The 16,050-nt window shown below is 41.2% G+C and overlaps 1 long non-coding RNA gene across 1 annotated transcript in view; it reads right to left on the reverse strand.

The window, feature by feature from the left end:
• Nucleotides 1–16,050, reverse strand: part of LOC115944066 (uncharacterized) — a 114,195-nt gene that overhangs the window by 16,544 nt on the left and 81,601 nt on the right. Inside the window, exon 8 of the long non-coding RNA XR_014146888.1 lies at nucleotides 13,871–13,971. This is a non-coding gene — a long non-coding RNA (uncharacterized LOC115944066). The remainder of the gene's footprint in view (nucleotides 1–13,870; nucleotides 13,972–16,050) is intronic.

A 16,050-nucleotide genomic window follows, 5' to 3' on the forward strand; every position in this document is an offset into this window, starting at 1 on the left:
AAATCAGGCGACTGAGTTACTTAAAAAGAAAATCAAATGTATTAAATTTGTATGTGCAGTCTAAAATATTTCAAGTAGTTTAACTGAATTTGTAAGTGATATAACATATCCATCTAAGGCCTTGAAAAATGATTTTTCAAATTTTCTAGATTTATAAGCATTTATTTATAAGCAGAATTTAAAATTAAGAACTTGAGTTTTAAATGTGTAGCTTAATAAATTGAACTTTAAAGAAACAAACAACAAACACAAAAATGAGCCCCCTAATTTTTTTCTTGCACGAAAACTGCCCTTAAGTCATTAAAGAAATTAAATAATTACTTCCGATTCACCTCACCTGTGCCCTCTAAATCTTTATAATACCAACTTGGGCATAAGTCTCATCTCTCTAACAAGCTCATCTGTGCCTATTTCTGCTGTATCAGGGGTGCAGGCACAAGGCACATGTTCGGCAAATTCTTTCCTCATGTGGCTGTGTGACTTTGGACAAGTCCCTTCACCTCTCTGAACCTCAGGCATTGCAAAAGGAGGGCATGGAGCATTCTGCTAAGAGGTGGTGTCCATGAGACAGGGCCTGTGTCTGTCGCATCACGTTGCATCCCAAGGCCCAGACTTGGCTGAGGCATGCAGCGAGAACTCAACGAACACCACTGAGTGAATGAGCAAATGCACTAGAAAATTCTAAGGCTCCTCCTACACGTCTCCCAACTGTTCTGTTTCACCATGTCTGAAAGGGCCACGGGAGCAGTCCATTAACAGAAAGACAGTAACTGTAGTCACAGCAGCTTAGGGTCACAATTGGGATCCAAGAAATGAGGCAAAGGAGATCTTGAGTGTTCCTGCCTGGTCACCTTTCAATTAAAACTGAGTCTGCTGCAGACCCATCTGGCCTACTCTGCTGCTTCAGTCTTTTACCTACTCCTGTCTCAGGATGACCTACTTCTGGCTCCATCAGAGAAGGCTACCATCCTTCAGAGAGGAGCACGAACAAACCCTACTTTACCAATTTTGCTTATATGATGGGCTTCCAGTAGCGTTGTTTTGCTGCATTCTCATACTAGAAGACCCCGTGCTCCCCAGGGGTGGTGGAGAGGGAGGCAGGAGGTAAAGGGGGCAGATAAACTCCTGCCCCATATACCTGGAGGGAAGTAAGGGAATGTATGGGTTTCAGCGCTGTGGCCAGCGATTAATCCGCAAAGTGACCTGGGCAGTGTGGAGTGTAGAGTCTTCTCGACTCTGCCTCAAGCTCCGTGTGATCCTGAACAACTGATCTCCTCTCTTTGGGACCTCTTTCTCCAAATCTACAAAACAAGTGTTGAAATATAAGGTCTCAGGCAGTAATTCTCAAACTTTTTGGTCTCGGACTCTTCAGTACTCTTAACAATTACTGAAAACCCAAAAAACTTTTGTTCTATCTATTGGATTATATTTACTGATATTTACTGTAGTAGAAATTGAAACGGGGAAACCTTTAAAACATAATAATTCAGAAGCACACATTCTATATATCATCAGGGTGAAGATGCCATCGCCCTTAAAGAATTCTATGATACACTTGAAGGAAATCAGAATATACCGCCCCCAGATACGCCTCTTTGACATAAAAAGTATTTTGAGCCGAAGACAATTAGAAGCAGTAGATGCAGAAAAAGCTGTCCCTTTTCTGCCTAAAGGCAGGAAATACATTCCATCTCACTGGAGCCAGACCCCTATCAACCCTGAAAGGCATCAGAGGACTCTGTAAACAAACCTTGTTAAACTCACTCTCACCTTTCCAGTTACTCTTCACCATTCCCACCCCTAGCCCAAACATCTTTGTTTTGTCAATTCTTCACAAATTTATTGTTTCTTTGTCTAAAAACTATAAAAGCTGCTCCACGCCTTCCATTTCTACATTCACCTTCCACCTCCCAGAGCAGAGATCTATAAATGTTCTGGGATCTCCTAACATTTTTTGAAAAACTATATATCCTCCTCACACGTTTTTTAAGTTAACTTATAACATTTTTATTGCAAGTTTAAGTAATTGAGAAATATGTAACTTCTGGCATATTGACTTTTAAAGGTGGTTAAATCACTCGATAAAATGTATTGAATACCCACCTTCATCTATTCAAAAGACACATGAATCAGCTCTTTTTAACAGCCAGAAATTTTCCCTCATTTATTAGTCCTCCTTGCATGCATATTTCCATCTATGTTACCCACAGAACTTTATCTTAGTAGGATATACTTCTAAGCTTAAAAATCTTGTATTGGTCACCATATCATAATTCTTGGTTATAAAATAAGTACATAAGTTAAAACTTTACATATTAAATTTTTTCTAAGTTGAATATTTGTCTTATTATTAATTCAAAATTGAAAAAGTGAAAATTTCCTGTCACCAAAAGAATTTACATGTTAATCAATATTACAGGTGATTTATCATTATAATTTATATTAGTAAATCATTGGGTGAAATAAAATAAACATAATATAAAATTTTAAAATAATCATCAAGCATAAAGTAAGAAACAAGTCTTTTTTTTAAAGATTAGTTTTTGTATTATGGATGAGTATTGCTTATTGCTAGAGTAAGACAATATTTTGTAGAAATTACCAACCAAAAAGAAGAGAAGCTATTCATAGGGCCACTAAATGTACAGAAAAGCTGAAGCAAGCAGGAGACTTGTACCCAAATTAAAAATGCATTATGATATGCATATGATAATAATCTTCTGGTAAAAGCCAAAGAAGATTGTTTCTCCATGTGCTTGAGTAAATGTTTAAGAAACTATCCTATATAATTTACTTTAATTTGAAGCTATAATCTTAATCCTTCACCTCCTCCTACTTGAAATCAATGCCAAACGCATACTAGAGATTCAGACATCAATATTTCAAGTCGACATTTTATTGGGTGCATTGGAGGATTTTCCTGTGGGAGGCAGAGCTCCCAGGGAAAGGCAGACGCAAGGGAGATGGGGCTTCCTTTTGAAAAGTACCTAGGGGGCCACTGCAAATGGGGAGTTGAGGGAGAGAACCAGTCTGACACCTAGGATGTGCCCCCCCCGGGGGGGTGGGGAATCCATTTTAGGGAAAAGCCCATATGGGAACCAGGGTCTGGAGACTGATTCTATTGAAATTACCCACGACTGTGTACTCCTTGATGGGACTTTGTGTGTCCCTAACAGTGGCTGTTCTGGGGCACTCTCTGACCACCCTCTTCCCTTGACTGTACCCACCCCAATATCCATTTCCTTCAAGCCAAAGATCTAAAGCTCCCCATGTCGACAAGCCAGCGAGAGAGCTGTCCTCCCACAAGTCCCAGTGATTCCTTTCTTCTCCCCACCCCACTCTCAACCTTGTAGGCACCATCTGGCTCCCAGCGACCTGGGATCTTAGTTTCTGATTGTGCTGGATGTCTCAACGGGTGAGAGGCTGGGCATTAGAACCTAAGAACCCCTCTGGGGTCCCCATTGCCCCTCTTCTCCCCACACAGGTCCTGCCGCTGGAGGACTGCCATAGCTGAGCAGAGAACAGGACTGGGAAAGGGGGTAGGAAGAAGGTGGTGACTTCTACTCTTGAGTTCTGTTTTTCTGGATGAAGGGAGAAGGAAAGGAACTGGCCTGAGGCCACATCTCTAAACCAAACAAAATTTCCTTGGCATCCTGTCATCTTCTTTCCCAAACTCCTCCCATAGTGCCTCCCACATGGCTTCTGCCCTTTCTCGCCCCAGCTCCCTGGCAGATGTTTTTAGGCTGAGGGGCCCCCCTTGCTGGCAAGCAGAGAAGAGGAACATCCAAGCACCTGTACCCCTGAGGTTTCCTTGCCTTAGAAATCCAGGGGTTCCTCCTTCTTCAAGCCCCAGCCTGACAACTCCAGATGTGTCAAGAACTTTCTGGAAGTGAACCACTGGATCCGGATGAGTGATCTATTAAATAATTTTGTAGCTATAAAAGGACTCATTCATTTATCATTTTATCAAGGTGCAGTTTATAGACTGCTTAATAAGGCCATTAGCCATACATCTTACAGCACGTTATGCTTAAAATATTTAATGACCTCTGTGGAGAAACAAGACATTACTGTGTGTTAGATGTGATGTCAGCACTATTATCCTCATTTTACACGTGAGAAAGAAGTAGTTTGCCCAAATCCGCACGGTCAATATCTGATTGAGAGGACATGTGAACTCAGCTGTTTCTTTTACCTGATTCCAAGGCCACACTTGTTCTTGGCTCCACACTGCCTCCTCAGCTTCCTAGCCTAGGCCCTCAACAATCCTTCTCTCACCTTTCACACCTTTTCCTTCTACCCCTTCTTGTAGGGGAAAAGCCAAATACCTAATCATCAACATGACAGGTCAAGCCTAACAAGAGAGATTATCAAAAACGCCCCAATTTCAGCCCTGCACACACATGCAAATTCCACTCCCCCACACCCCTGAGGATGCCTGCCATCCTACCTGGGTTTATACTGTCCTCTTGATCCTGGCACTCATCCCTACCCCACTTTCTGGGCACTTTCTCTGCTCCTCCTTATGACCCCATTGCTTCCCCCTGTGGGAGGACAGGGTTCTTCCCAACCAAACCTTCTCTCCTTAGAGCTCTGCTTCATATCAAGGTAGGATATAAAAGCAGATAATGTAGAGGATTCTTGGTAGAGGTAGAAAAAAAGGTAGAATCTCTATGAGCATAATAACACACTGGGGTAATGCTATTAGTCCATATTGGCAAGAGGAAGGTGGAGATTTTTTTAAAAAATATTTGATCAAACGATTGTTGAATGAATAAAAGATGCACTCTGAAGCTTGACCAGGAAAGCTGCTTTTCCTTGCCTATGATCAGCACAAGCCACGAACCAAAGCACAAGGGCCCAGGAGGAGGGGCGAGAGAGAGCAAAAGCAAAGAAACCCTGGAAGAGGAGTGCAGAGAGAGGGCAGAACTATTCCTGAGCCCCATCTGAGGTGACTCACCCCAGACTGAGGTGTATTCCCAGGGCAGAGTCAAGGGCTGCTTTGAGCTACTCTTCTGTTGCCTATTTGCGCTTGGTCAACCCATAGCAATGTTTTCTTTCTGCTAATGGGGTTTCTTCCACTCTCCAACAGGTAAAGGGATAATGAAAAGGTTACACTAATGTGTGTGTTTTTCACTTTCTCAAAAGCTTCTTGAGAGCAGAATCCTGGTCTGGTTCCCCTTGAGTCTCCCTTCGATCTGACCCCACATTACCTGACACTGTGCCTTCTGTAGCAGACACTTGACACATATTACAGATTTGTGACTAAATGGGCAAATAACCCCCTTTTATGAAACAGATGGTTACATCTTGATGACCAGCACCATCCTCCAATTTGTCATCCACTTACTGTATCCCTGATACAGTTTCAAGCCACTTGTAACAATTTTCAGGAATATATCCTTTGATGGTTCTGTGCTGTCTATAAAGCAATTCTGTGGAATCAAAACAAAAGAACAAAACAAAACATCATATTACTGAGTTCCAAATGTTCTTATCCTAGTGCCATACAGTTTGTTTACCAACTGGAAGAACATGAAAACTGATTCTGCAAATAAACACTTGATGCCTTCTTGAGCAAATCGTGTTCACTGAATTTATAAACCGTGGTTCCCCCAAAACGGGATATTTGGGAGTAAGCAGGGATTCCCAAACTGAGATAAGAGAATGTGGAAGGGGACATAGGAGGGCTGGCCATTGAAAAACGTAAGGTACTACACCTGCTTTTCATAAATTTGTAATCTCGTTGGGCCAACTACACATAGAAATGATAACCTAACAAAACCTGTCTCAGTGTCTAGGTTCAAATGAGCAATGAATGCTTGAGTCAGTAAGGGAAAGCTACTGAAGGAGTTGAGATGGGAGCAGGGCCCTGAAAAACAATGAGAATTTGGGGAGGAGATGGAAGGTTTATTCGAGAAGGCTGAGTTAAGCCTGGGAAGGGTCCAAGATCAGAGAGAAGCCAACTTCCCATGGGTGGCATTTCCCCACCAGCACACACCCATCTCTGCGCCAGCCTGAGTCCTGGCACTCTTCCCACATTTACTCCCCTGCCAAACGGCACCATCTTCTCCTCCCAGAGCCGCTACTTTCTCAGCCCCGATGGCAGACGGAGATTTACTGTGTGTGGCAGAGGCTGCTGGTCAACGCAATAGCTCTTCTCCCTTTTGTTCCCTTGGAAATAAAACTAAGTGCTGACCAATGGGATATAAACACAAGAGAAATGAAAATGTCCTTCAAGAGAAGTTTGGCTTATCCCACCCCCACCCCCATCTCTTTTCTGCAAACAGGAATGCAAATCAGGTGCTAGGACCTCATGCTGAGGATTGAGAAGAGCAATAAGATCTACAGAACATGGTGATGGGCATTAAGGAGGGCACATGATGTGATGAGCACTTGGTGTTATACGCAACTGATGAATCATTGAACACTACATCTGAAACAAATGATGTACTCTATGTTGGCTAACTGAATTTAAATTTAAAAAAATGTAAAAAATTAAAGATCTATGGAGCCTGGGTCCCTGACAGCTTGGAGTGCTGCCATATAGCACTGGACTGCCCCCAGACCTCTTTTCTGTGAGAAAGAAAAAAAGCCACTGTTCAATTTTGTATTGTTTGAAGTTTCTGTTTTTTTGTCATTTGCAGCCAAGCCTAATGTTAATTTTACACTCTACAATTGGAGATGTCACACATGAAAAATCAGTTTGAGTCATTTAACAAAAGGAAAAATGCTTGTCTACTTAGCAGTTAAAGAAATGGAAATTAAAACCATGAGGTGCCATTTTGTCTGCTAAACTCTAAAAAGGAAAGAAAAACAGTAAGAATGTAAGTCTTCGGGGAAGTAGGTAGGCTGATGACAACATCATAAACTGGTACAATTCTTCTAGAAAACACTGGCCCCTTAGCTCACTTGCCTCAAATATGTTTCTATGGTATTACCCAATGATCCAATTCTTTTTTTTTTTTTAAAGATTTTATTTATTTATTCATGAGAGATAGAGAGAGAGACAGAGGCAGAGGGAGAAGCAGGCTCCCCGCAGAGCAGGGAGCCCGATGAGGGGCTCGATCCCAGGACCCTGGGATCATGACCTGAGCCGAAGGCAGACGCTTAACCGACTGAGCCACCCAGGCGTCCCCCCAATGATCCAATTCTTAAAAGGTTGGAAAATGCATCATAATCAATGAACTCACAAGTAAAAATGTATAAAAATGATGACAGCAGCGTTATTTTAACAGCAGAAAACCAAAACTGCCGGAGTAAGGTGCTATAGAGGAATGGTAAATGATGACATATTCATTTGACAGAGAACCATCCAGCCATCTAAAGCCATATATGACAAACACCATGAAATAACTTGCAAACATATTTGTAAAATATCTTTTTTTTTTTTTTTTTTGATAGAGAGACAGTGAGAGAGGGAACCCAAGCAGGGGGAGAGGGAGAGGGAGAGGGAGATGGAGAAGCAGGCTTCCCGCGGAGCAGGGAGCCCGATGCAGGGCTCGATCCCAGGACCCTGGGATCACGACCTGAGCCAAAGGCAGACGCTCAACGACTGAGCCACCCAGGCTCCCCTACTTGTAAAATACCTTAAGGAAAAAAAATACTTCAGGAAGCTGCATATATATTGGGACAGCAGCTGTCAAATCGTGGCTGTTTGCCCAGTCAGGTGCCTTTAATCAGGCTCAGCTCATCTACACAGTGTCCGGTGAGAAGCACGTGTCCCAGATCTGATCATCGCAAATTCCTGGTCTCTTTCTACGTGGCTTCCCTTGCAGAAACAATCCTGTCCCATTCTTTTTTTTTTTTTTTCAACTTATTTGTTCTTGATCTTTGGGTTTTGGGTTTTCCAAGGTGGTTTCCAGTGGAACATCACAGGTAGACCAAAGAACTTCTAAGAATCTTAATGGCACTATTTCATAGCAGCTAGACATGCCCAAAGAAGAGAGACGCCAGTCTCAAAAAGAATTTATGGATGTGGTTTTGGAGCATGTAGTGAACTGAATTGACGATCATAGAACATCTACGACATTTTAAAGAGAGTTGTACTGAAAACACACACACACACACAGCTACATTTTGGAAAATCTAAGAGGACAATAAACAGATCAGTGGTTGCCAGGGTTTGGTGGGGATGAATAAGCAGAACACAGAGGTTTTATAGGGAGCTGAAAATACTCTGTATGATGCCATAATGATGGTACGTATCATTATACATTTGTCCAAAACCAGAGAAGGTACGGCATCAGGAGTGAACCCTAAACTATGGATTTTGAGTGATCATGATATGTCAACAAAGGTGTATCGGTAGTAACAAATGTACTACTCGGTGGAGGATGCTGATCACAGAGGGGCTACGCATGTGTAGTGGAAGAGGGCTGATGAAAAATTTCTGTACTTTCCCCTCAATTTTGCTGTGAACCCAAAACTATTCTTAAAAAAAAAAAACAAAAACAAACTCTTAATTAAAAGCAAACAAACTGCAACGGAAAAGTAGATAGCCAGCTTGGAGTAAAAGGGGCTGAGGTTTCACAAACTGCAAAAGGGCCTTTGGGCCCCCAACTTTTTTTTTAGTAAGAAGCAACCTCAGAGAGCTACTTAGAAGCCAACACAGGCTATTTCTTAAGCAAAAAGGAAGGCAAAGCCAAGAGCCAGGCCACAGGCGCCAAGAGTGATAGGGAACAATGGATTGGGAAGCCACTCCCAGGCACAGAACTGGGTCCTGCTCTGGGAAGACCTGGCAACACATGCCTGGCAGGATGCCAGAATTCTTACGAACCAGTACCTGCTATGTATCTTCCCTTAATTGCATTTTTGGATGGAAATATTTACTGTGATTGTCCCGGTCCGATCTTTCAAGGTTTGTTGAGTGTTTGCAGAGCATATAATTTGTCTCTTCCAGTTACAGGTTTCTGAACCCAAAGGAGCCATAGCCAAGGAACTCACCCTCTTTTGGACTTGACAGAAATCACAGGACCCAGGACTTTGAGCCTAATGCTACAGGTGAATGAGATTTGTAGGGATGCTCGGAGGAAGGGAGTATTGCGTATGACGGGGACATGAATAATGGCATTAGGGGGAAAGCTGTGGTCTATTTTTGTAGTAATGGGCACCAGTGACTCATGCCTTCAGGTAGCCACCTCCCACATTGACTTTGGGCTTGGCCATGTGACTTGCTTTGATCAACGAGACATACGCAAATGTAACCCAAGCAGAGGCTTGAAGAAACACTTGTTTATTGGGGCTTGCCCTTTCTTGCTTTTTCCATGGAGCCCCTCCACCACCATATGAAGAAGCCCAGAGAACTGATGGAGAATGAGAGATCAGGTGGAGAGAGGACCCAAGCCATCCCAGCCATCCCAGGTGAGATCTCAAAGATGAGAGTGATCCCACTCTAGCCCAGCTGGTCCAAACAGCCAGCTATCCCATAGAATCATGTTTGTTGTGTTAAGCCATCCAGGTTTAAGAAGGCTTTTTACCCAGTGAATACAATGAGGCTCAAATGGGGTAAATGCAGCATATGGAAGCTGGGAGAGGTGACTTTGCAGCAGGGAAATCTCTGGGAAGAACAGGCCTACCTGTGTGGGCAGTTTCCCAAGACAAACAAATGCAGATTCACAGAGGGAGATCAGACCATGGTCAACGAGGAGCCAAGAAGAAAATGTCAGAAGTTAAGCCTAATGAGAGAAGCGATGATGAAAATTAGAGCATGAGCAACACATTTGGAAGTTTATGGGATTAATAAGAAGCAAAGTAGTGGGAGGAATGAATGGGTCAGGACAAGTAATTCAGAAATAAAGCTTTGAACACAGAGAGCTATAGGTCTTCTTTCTATGGAGCAGCTAACAGGTAATTATCATGGTGTGCAGTAAACACTGAATCAGAATCTGGGAGGGTGTGACCTTGGTATCTGCACATTTAGCGAGCTCCCCAGGAAATTTTAATGTATACTTTCTTCTCGGTGAGCTGCCCTACATATCAAGGGGTATTGAAAGATAAACTTTGTCAAGGTACCAAAGTTCTATTACACACTTTCCCTAGGACAATAGGTGCTCAATCACCTCAAACGTAACCAAGGAAGATCAGTGGTTCTCAAAACTAGGTGCACATTAGAATTATCTGGGAAACAAGAAAGAAAAGAAAGAAAGAAAGTCCAGGTCCTGCTGCATAAGAATTCAATCTGAATCTCTGGGAGTAGCATCTAGGCATCAGTATTTTAAAAGCTTCTCAGGTGATTAGATTATAGGGTAGAAGAAGAATCTGGAAGAGATGATGTAATCTCTACACCCAGAGCCCATCAGGTTTCTGAGAAATGAGTAATAAATGCAGAATATCTCTGAACCTCCTCATTTTGGCAATTGATCTAAACTGCCATTAAATTCAAAGAACAGTGGGAGGAATTTGGTGACTAATGGCTATTTCTGAGTCAAAAATGAAATACCACTTATTTTCATGATGTAATAAAAGTTAGGCGAACATTAACTCAGACCAATGAATCAGCAAACGTGACTATTCGAACAGAGCCCAAAGTCAAGTTATCTATGAAAATATATTATGCTTAATTTGTTACACAAGGCTTCAAAATTTTGGTAGTAATGTTTAAACTACTACTAAAAAAAGTCATATAAATGAGTAGAGCCAGCCTGATGTCTGAAACAATAAAGAGTAGTTGGGAGCTGTGACAAATCAAATCTTCAGGGATGGGGAGACTTTTGTGCCAGCCTAACCTAAAAGGATTGAAGCCCAATTTAGCCCAAAGGCTGCCAGTCTTTGGACCTCTGAGTCATAACAGAAACCATTAGAATATAGACATGAATATAAGTATGGAATTATGATAGTTAAGGGGTCAGGGAAGATTTGAAAAAAGAGGGGGCATGGAAACATTTTAAAGGCTGATGGTTTTTTCTTTCATATTTTAAAATGTAATTTAAAAAGTGTTGAGCTTTTCATTTTGAAGTGATTTCACTTGCAAGCATGTTACAAATATAGTACAAAGACTCCTTGTGCACTCTTCACTCAGGTTCTCCAGATGGTAACATCCAACATAACCTCTGTACTAAGATCAATATGGGGAAGTTAACTTTGCTACAACACTGTTACTAATCTACAGACCTTATTCAAATATCACCAACTGTTCCACTAATATCTTTTCTCTGGTTCAAGACCTAATCCAGGATCACTCTTTGCTTTTGTTTTTATGTCTCCTTAGTGGCCTTTAATCTGGAAGAGTTCTTTGTCTTTCATGATCTTGACATTTTTAAAGAATGCTGGTCAGTTATTTTGTAGAATGGCCCTCAGTTTGGGTTTGCCTGATGTTTGCTCATGATTTAAATTCAGGTTATCATTTTTGGAATAAATAACAGAGAGTGATGATATATCCACCTGAGTGCATCCTAACTGGAGACATGATGGTGACTCAGACCATTACAGTGAGGAAAACCTTGATCACTGAATGAAGCTGGGGCTTGCCATGTTTCACTATTATAATGTCACTATTTTCCCCACTGTGATTAATCATAAACTTTCGGGAAGATACTTTGAGATTAGGTAAATATCTTATTTCTCATACTTTTGTCTACTAATTTTAGCATTTATTGATGAGTTTTACCTGAAACAATTATTACCGTGGTGTTTGCCAAATGGTGATTTTCTAACTGCATTATTTCCTTCTACATTTTTAGCGGAATTCTACTTTACTTTTCTTCTCTCCCACTTGTTTGTTTGTGTATATCAGTATAGTTTGTGGATTCTCATTTTATTCTATGGGTTATAATCTATTATTAGCATTATTTATTTTGTTGTTCAAATTGTCTCCAATCTGACCACTGGGGGGCCCTTCAAGTAGACTCCTATGTGCTTTTGACATATCCCCATTATTTCTTTTTTAGGACTTCCTTATTTCTAACAGCATAAGATATTGCATGCTCATCTTGTACTTTCGTTGCCTCAGACCTAGAATCAGCCATTTCTCCAAAGAACCCTAGTAATTTTTACAGGAGAATGGTGTTCAGAAACCAAGATCTGGGCAATTAAGATCTGTATTTTTTAATACTGAGTGTCATTACTTCTAGGCTTTCTCTCAGATAGATATCTAGGTCAATTTCTATGTGCATCTACATATTAAAAATTATGAGTTCATGTTGCTAACTTCCAATTCTAATCCAACACCACCAAGTTCATTCTAGCCTTCCCCCTTTCCTTATTTATAATTCTTTTCTCTGACTGTAAGAAGCCTAGCTTTCATTTTCCATACTATATTAACTTATTTGCTAAATCCTAGGATATACATCAAGTGGTTTTAGATAGTCTACCCCTTTGACTATACAGCACCTACATACATCCATCTGCCCATACATGCATTTTTCAAAAATGTCCATCCATATCTACATAAAGTACAATCATTCTGTCCCCCCAAATAGACAACCCAAGTATCATTCAATACTGCATCTAGTTCCATGTCCAGGAATTCTGGGGGATAGGAAACCTTCTTTCGGTCTGGATATAGCTCTTCTTGGTTGGTTAAAGTATGGCTAAGACAAATGTATCAATCACCAGCACATCCAATATACAATAGTAGAGAAAGACCAGGGATGACTACAATGAAAGAAATCTCAATTATAAAAGGGGAGAGTTGAGAAAGCATGCACGCACACACATGAACACACATTCCAGACAATAATACACATAAGACATAATTCCCCTGGGGTGGCTATGTGACTTGGAGGTGAACATGACTTAAATAGTTTGATCAGGGTGAATCTCAGGACTCTGGCTTGGAAATGCTGGTACCAAGGATTTGCTTTTTTCTTCTCAACCTCATGTTCTGATAAGGCTGTGGAGGAGTAGCCGAACCAATTTGGCAAGGCTCTGGTTTTCTGTTCATTGACATATCTAGAGAAGTTTCCCTTTCTAGGAGTTGCATAATCCCCTTTTCTGTGTGTGACTTCAAAGAGTCTGAGATTGCCATAGGAGTTGAACAGTCATAGACTGTGGTTGCCCAGGACTGGGATTTCTTTGGCCATATAGCTCCTTCGTAAACTTAGTTATCATCAAGATATTTGACTTGTCACTTCCAAAGGCTAGGAACCATAGACAGACAGCCTACCTCTGGTCGTTGTATTGAATCTAGGACTTTATATTGTCTGATGCCAGGCCCCTGTTGTATGACCGTCCCCTAAAGCCTCAGTGTAATGGCTGCTACTTTTGTGTTGGTTTCTGTTTCTGGACACTTTCTGACAATAACTTGGAGTAGAATGATTTCTTCCCTGACCCCAGGTTCCATCACAGCTGCTCTAATGTGCTTTGTCAGGTGAGGGCTGTTAGTTGGAAGTTTGGGGGTGGACTAAAGGGTCAGGCTTGTCCTTTGCCCCAGTCTTACCTCCTGTCTTTACTTGTATGAACCTTCACTTGGAAAGCAGAGTATTTGGTCTTTGTAGCACTGTTAGATTCCAGTTGTCGTGATTGCAGTCCATACCTAGAGCGGGCCTTTCTAAGCAAAACCATATTTCTTACCTTCTCTGCCTTCAGATGGGTCACTTCTCTTAAGATTGTTTCTTTATTGTAGGACCTTTCTGTAATCAACAATCCTAGATATTTCCTACCATTTCCCCTGATATGCCTCTAGGTCCAGGCCTGACTCCCAACAGGCCTCTGCCGTTTATCTCATCACTTCTGCTCGGCAAAATCCACGTTTTAGGGTTTGTCTTTTACTGTACCCCACTCCTGGAACCAAATTTCTGTATCAGTTATGAGGTCTCTGGTGCGAGAAACAGAGGAGTTGGTTCATATCAGCTAGGCAATAAAGGAATCTATTAGCCTTTATATCTTGAAGTTCAGAGATGAGGCAAACCCCAGAGTGGGGTCCACTTACCTGCACCCTTCTCTTCACATTGGCTTCATCCTTAAGCTCTTCTCATCCTAGCAGCAAAATGGCTCCAGCACCTCTTGACATTATATCTTCATTCTCCGGTGCTGAGAGGAAAAGCAGTAAAAACGACTTTGATACCAGGATTGCATGCCAGAGTCCCAAGATTAATGCTGATTGGACTGTTTAGATTACCTGGCTACCCCTAAACCAATGGGGAGTTGAATATATTTGGCCTAAGCCAACCAGTGCCCATCCCATGGGTGGTGTGTAGCAATAGTAGACATCTAATTGAAAACAGCATGCCAATAGAAAGGGGAAAGTGAATTCTGGGTAGGCAACTAATAATAATCCATTACCAAGCCTTTTAAAATAAACTTGTTATCAAGCCTTTAAAAAGTAACTTCATGATATCTTTTTTTTTTTTAATAGTGTTCATCTGTATCTGAACTGATGTCTCTCTGAAGAATCTAAGGCTTCATGAGAACGGCAACCTTATCTGTCTTGTTCATTTCACTTGAAATACAATGCCTGGCATTCAATAAATATTTGCTTAATAAATGAATGAATGCATTGTGTTTATCCTGCATCTCTGAGACCTTCCAGCATAATGTCCCAAACCTCTAGGGCATGCATATTTCATTTGAGATGCTTGGGCTTAAAGCTTCACAGCTGGTAAGTGGATGGCCAAGACCTGAACTCAGGCTTGCTGACTCCACATCTCGTGCATTTCCGACTAGTCCAAGCTGCTCTCGTGTGTTAAAATGAGCCCTCGGAGTTTTAGCACAGCTGTGTTCAGGAGACATGTAGGAAATACATACAATATGCTGACAGCTAGTGTCCAAATAACAATCTGGAAGATTAACAGGACTCTAAAACTAGCATGAATTGATATTTGCTTTTCTGATCTGCAGCTATCAACATGCTCAAGTTAAAATCATATCCTGCCTGATAGTATGTGAAAGAATAGGATTGATCAGTTGCTTGTCTACTTTCTCATTTTGTCATGGCAATAATAGAAGGCACATTATAATTTTTCTTATTGCATGTTGCCTCCGTTGAAGATAACCTTATCTGAAGATAAACCTTATCTGATAGAGTTAGCAGAGAAGACTGATCAACAGAGTAGTAACACTAACTGATTGTCTTCTACGAGCTAGGTTCTTCATTCATTTGTTCATTTGCACATTTTAATTGTTATCCACTTATTGAATATTTATTGAGTACCTTCCATGCAGCAGGCATTGTGCTAGGGGCTAGGGAAACAACATTTAGCACAGGTGAGGGAGATAGTACAGTGCATGGACTAAGATAAGCTGGAGTCAGAAAGATCTGAGTTTAAATCCTGACTTTCCTGTAGCCCATGAGATCCTGGGCATACACAGTTAACTTATCTTTGTCTTATTTGTTTCATTGCATGAAATTATTATTTTTTTAAGATTTTTTGTTATTAAATAATCTCTATACCCAACATGGGGCTCAAACTTACAACCCTGAGATCAAGAGTCGCATGCTTTACTGACTGAGCCAGCCAGGCGCCCCATGAAATTGTTCTTTAACTTACATACAGTTATTTTGTGAGGCTTAAGTGGGATAATTTAAATGTTGTACTTGCTGTGTCTGACACATTGTAGTTTCTCAGTTAAGTGTTATTTTTATTTACTAGATGGTCCCTATGCTTAAGTTGCTTACTTACAATGAGTGCAGAAGACAGACATAAGTCTTCACACTTAATTTCCCATAAAATGTTCTAAGTGTTATTTTTCCCATTTATGAGCAAAGAAATTGAGAATTTCAAGAGTTTGTTCAAGGCCTCAATTAATGAGTAAATGAGGCAGAATTCAAAGTTCAAAGATGTCTGAATCCAAAGCCATGTTATCTTCAATTATCTGCATGAGGCAATGAGACAGCGGCTTTAGTCCTGACTTCTGATTAGCGGTTCTTAACCCTGGAGAGCACTTAAAAAGAAGCAACTGCCAGGACCCTGTTCCATTTCAATTAAATCAGTATCAGGATCAAAGCTGATTAGGCATTGAGTATTTTCAAAATCTCCTTAGGAGATTCTAACAGGCAGCCAGAATTGAGAACCACTCAACTCTCTCAAGGCTCTTCCAGCCTCAACATTCTGGTCCTTTTATATATGGCGGCAGTTGTCAGAATGAGATCAGCACTGGTAGAAGCAGGGA

Source organism: Leptonychotes weddellii, chromosome 7 (assembly GCF_054177405.1).
Source record: "Leptonychotes weddellii isolate Sample4059 chromosome 7, ASM5417740v2, whole genome shotgun sequence".
NCBI classification, from domain to species: domain Eukaryota; kingdom Metazoa; phylum Chordata; class Mammalia; order Carnivora; family Phocidae; genus Leptonychotes; species Leptonychotes weddellii.